Source organism: Xyrauchen texanus, chromosome 8 (genome assembly GCF_025860055.1).
Source record: "Xyrauchen texanus isolate HMW12.3.18 chromosome 8, RBS_HiC_50CHRs, whole genome shotgun sequence".
In the NCBI taxonomy this organism is placed as follows: Eukaryota; Metazoa; Chordata; class Actinopteri; order Cypriniformes; family Catostomidae; genus Xyrauchen; species Xyrauchen texanus.
Genome location: NC_068283.1, coordinates 5,289,374 through 5,294,624, shown reverse-complemented (window position 1 = coordinate 5,294,624; position 5,251 = coordinate 5,289,374).

The window sequence follows — 5,251 nt, the reverse complement described above, 5'->3', positions numbered from 1 at the left end:
TACCGGGGACTTTAACAAAGCCAACTTCAAAACAATTGCTCCAAAATACCACCAACACATAAAGTTCAACACACGAGGGGACCGGGTTTTAGATCATTGTTACTCTCCTTTCCGGGATGGCTACAAATCCCTCCCCCGCCCCCCAATTGGCAAATCGGACCATTCTTCCGTTCTGCTTTTGCCCGCTTACAAGCAGAAGCTGAAACGGGAAGCACCCACCCTCAGAACGATCCAGTGCTGGTCGGACCAATCAGACTCTGCGCTACAAGACTGTTTTGATCACGCGGACTGGGAGATGTTCGGTCCGCCTCTGATGACGACATCGAGGTTTACGCTGACAGCGTAACGTGTTTCATCAGGAAGTGCGTAGAGGATGTTGTTCCGACCAAAACAATACGGATATACCCCAACCAGAAACCATGGGTTAACGGCGAGGTTCGCGCGGCACTCAATGCGCGGTCCTCCGCTTTTAATCCTTCTAACACGGAGGAGCGTAAACAAGCCAGTTATGCCCTCCGTAACACCATCAGTGAAGCCAAACGCCAGTACAGGCACAAACTTGAAGGTCAGTTCAACACCACTGACTCTAGAAGTATGTGGCAGGGAATTAATACCATCACGGACTACAAACGGAATAAAGACTGCATCTCTCCACACCACTGCATCTCTCCCGGACGAACTTAATACATTTTATGCTCGTTTCGAGGACAACACCACTGCCCTCGCAGAGAGAGTATTCGCGGCTGATGCTACAGAGGTTGGTTCACTCTCCGTCTCTGTTGTGGATGTAACCCGATCCTTCCGACGGGTGAACATCCGTAAAGCCGCGGGTCCAGACGGCATTCGGGCCGCGTCATCAGAGCGTTGCGCGAATCAACTGGCTGGTGTTTTTACGGACATTTTCAATCTGTCCATCTCCCTGTCTGTAGTCCCCACATGCTTCAAAACATCAACCATTGTGCCTGTACCGAAGCAAGCCACAATCACTTGCTTAAATGACTGGCGTCCTGTTGCTCTGACCCCATCATCAGCAAATGCTTTGAGAGGTTAATCAGAGATTACATCTGCTCTGTTCTGCCCCCCTCTTTGGACCCATTGCAGTTTGCCTACCGCAACAACCGCTCCACTGATGATGCCATTGCATCTACACTACACACTGCTCTCTCCCATCTGGAAAAAAGGAACACATATGTGAGAATGCTGTTTGTAAATACAGCTCAGCATTCAACACCATAGTGCCCTCCAAGCTTGATATGAAACTCCAGGCTCTGGGCTTAAACGGCTCGCTGTGCAGCTGGATCCTTGATTTCCTGTCAGGCAGACGTCAGGTGGTTAGAATGGGCAGCAACATCTCATCACTGACCCTCAACACTGGAGCCCCGCAGGGCTGTGGTCTCAGCCCCCTACTGTATTCAACACATAGCTCCAATGCCATCATTAAGTTTGCTGACGATACGACGGTGGTAGGTCTGATCACTGACAATGATGAAAGAGCCTTCAGAGAGGAGGTGCACACTCTGACACGCTGGTGTCAGGAGCACAACCTCCCCCTCAACGTCGGTAAAACCAAGGAGCTTGTGGTGGATTTCAGGAGGAAAGACGGAGAACACAGCCCCATCACCATCAATGGAGCACCGGTAGAGAGAGTCAGAAGTTTCAAGTTCCCCTTCTGTCGCTCTCTCCACGTTGTGTCGGAGAAGCGACACTAGGGGTCTCTCTTGAGCCACCGAATATACCTCTGATCTATGAAAAAAGGCCAATGAGAAGTTGGCAGTCAGTATTCGCATACCCCGCCCCCGGACATACGGGTATAAAGGCGAGGCAAATACTAGAGTTCATTAAGAAATTTTCTTTGGAGCCGATGGTCTTGTATGCTGTCTGCTACGAGTTACACACACCCGTGTATTCCTCTGACGATCTGCATGCAGTTGGATTTGATGGCGCATAACAGCGGCTTTCTCCTATCCTGTGCACGGCTGTGCATTGTTGCCCCTGGGCGCTTGGACAGCGCAGATAAAAACTCGAAAGAGTTTTTTAAAAGAGTGATTTTATTTAAAAGAGTAATTTCCTCTAAAAGAGCAAACACAGCGAGCGTGAACGTCCTTTTCAGGACACGTCTTTATAAAGATGCCGTTCCGCCGCTGTGTAGTTCCTGGATGCGGTAGAGTGCTCTCCGTTTCAGACGGCCACAGGCATTGTCTCGTGTGTCTGGGTAGCGATCACACTGCGTTTGTGGATGGTTCATGTTCTCACTGTGAGAGCATGACCATGACAACGTTGCAGTCGCAACTTGTTTTCAACCGAGAACAAGCCACTCCAGCCGCACATCGCATTGCTCCTTCTTCCCACGGGATTAAGGATGGTGCGAGTGGCGCTGGAGGCGATTTGGGGTGGCAGCGGGTGCGGCTCCGTCGGGTACCAGAGACCCGTGGACCACCCGTTCCCCAGCACGCTCGTTAACTCCCGTCCGGGCTCGAGGCAACAGCGGCTCGCCTCACAGCCAGCCTGCCTATCCTCTAGAGCTCGAAACGGATGAGCTCGCCGCTGCATTGGAGAGCGTGGCAACTGACGCGGATGACTCCCCTGGGCTGCCGCCTTCGGGCCAGCACCCCCAGGCTGAGGCTGACGCTCAGATGTCCGACATGCTTTCCCGGGCTGCCGCCAGCATGGGCTTGGATTGGAACCTTCCATCCTCCCCACAGCCATCGTGGTTGGATGACTGGTTCCTGGGGTCTGGGCGCCGCCCACGGCCATGCCCCCCAGTCCCGTTCTTCCAGGAAGTGCATGATGAGCTGACGTCGCTGTGGAGAGCGCCTTTCACCTCTTGCAAAGCCACTCGCTCATCCGCTCTCGCTACCCTCGACGGCGGAGCGGTCCACGGATACACAGCGATTCCCCCGGTGGATACGGCTGTTGCGCTTCACCTATGCCCCGGAAACCCTACCACCTGCGGGGTCGCCCTGTACTCCCCTCCAAGGCCTGTAGGACAACATCCTCGCTGACAGCGAAGGCCTACAGCGCCGCTGGACAGGCCGCTTCCGCCCTGCACGCCATGGCCCTCCTGCAAGTCCACCAGGCCAAGGCGCTCAAAGAATTGCACGTGGGTAGCCCTGATCCCGATGTGCTGCAGGAACTGTGCTCAGCGACCGACCTCGCCCTCAGAGCCACGAAGGTCACAGCGCAGTCACTCAGGCAGGCAATGGCCACCCTCGTGGTCCAGGAACGACACCTGTGGCTGAACATGGTCGAGATGCGTGAGACCGACAAGACTCGCTTTCTTGACGCCCCAGTCTCCCAGTTCGGCCTGTTCGGCGACACCGTCGAGGACGTTACCCAGCAGTTCTCAGCGGTGAAGAAACAGACGGAGGCGATCTCCCAGATCCTACCCCGTCGCAAGTCTGCCGCCTCGGGCCATGCCCCGTCTGCTCGCCGAGGGTGTCCCCCTGCGAATAAACAAGCTGCTCCGCCTCAACCTGGGCCCAGCTCTCAGCCCACGCGTCGAGCGCCCCGCAGGAACGGACCCCCTCGAGGACCCGGAAGGCTCCCAGGCGCTCCTGAGACGGATGACCCAGAGCCCACGACGTTAGCTCCGGAGATGGTAAGACCGCTCCGTCCCCTGGTGGAGGGCCGGGAGGAGAATTTTGTTTTGAATACATTTCATTTGCTGCTCCCCTTAACCGGGGCAGCGGTACCCAAATTCTCAATAAAAGAGCTATTTCCTTTGCCTCTGGGTCATCTGGCCCGCAAATGCCGTTCTTACGGCACTCTGCCCCAGATCTCAACAGTCCCGGCACGCTGGACGCGGCCACAGATCCGCCTTCAGCCCCACGACTGACCCCCGGCCGGCCGGTTCTGACGAGTCCAGAGGACGCCACCATAAGACCTCCTCCTCAGTCACTAACCCGCCCCTTGCGGGTCGCGTGAGCAAGGTAAGTGCTTCGAGTCTTTTCTCAGCACCGAAGCCTCGGGACATACCCTTGCCTCCCGGCGGCACTTTACCTGCTCCACCCGCTCGCGAAGCTCCGCCGGATACGTCAAAAATACTTCGTCCCTTGGTGCCCCTAGCATGGAGATTGGATGCGTGGCTTTCACTTCCCAACCCGTCACGCTGGCTGGCCCGGACCATCCAACTCGGTTATGCAATTCAGTTTGCCAGGCCCCGCCCCCCTTCGCGGGCATCCGCTTTACCGCAGTGCACGGCGAACATGCCCAATCCCTGCACGCGGAGATCGCTACTCTTCTACTCAAAGACGCGATCAAGCCTGTCCCTCCAACCGAAATGAAGAAGGGTTTCTACAGCCCTTACTTCATTGTACCCAAGAAAGGCGGCGGCTTACGACCAATCTTGGACCTGCGAGTTTTAAACCGAGCACTGCTCAAACTCCCGTTCAAAATGCTTACGCTAAAATCTTAACAAGCGTCCGGCACCTAGATTGGTTCGCAGCGGTAGACCTGAAGGATGCGTACTTCCACGTCTCCTTCCTACGGTTCGCGTTCGACGGCCAGGCGTTTCAGTACAAAGTCCTCCCCTTCGGCATGTCTCTGTCCAATCGCGTCTTCACGAAAGTCGTAGAGGCAGCTCTTGCCCCGCTCCGAGAAGCCGGCATCCGCATACTCAACTACCTCGACGACTGGCTCATACTGGCCCACTCCCGAGTGTTACTATGCGCTCACAGAGACCAGGTGCTCAAACACCTCAGCCGCTTGGGGCTTAAGGTCAACCGAGAAAAGAGCAAGCTCACTCCAGTTCAGAGCATCTCCTTTCTCGGCATGGAGTTAGACTCAGTCTCAATGTCCGCACGTCTCACCAACGAGCGTGCACAGTCGGTGCTGAAATGCCTCGCAAAATTCAAGCCAGGCACAACGGTCCCTCTAAAACTCTTCCAGAGGCTCCTGGGGCATATAGCATCCAACGCCGCTGGGGTTGATGCATATGAGACCGCTTCAGCACTGGCTTCAGACTCGAGTCCCGAGATGAGCATGGCGCTACGGCACGCACCGTCTTATAATCACCCCCGCATGCCGCCAAACACTCAAACCCTGGACAGACCTCTGCTTTCTACGGGCAGGAGTGCCCCTGCAGCAGGTGTCCCGACGTGTCCTGGTCACTACCGACGCATCCAGATCGGGTTGGGGCGCCGTTTGCAACGGGCACGCAGCTGCGGGCCTTTGGAGAGGGGCCCCGCTGCGCTGGCATATCAATTGCCTAGAGTTGTTGACTGTTTTCTTTGCCCTGCAACAGTTCCTCCCG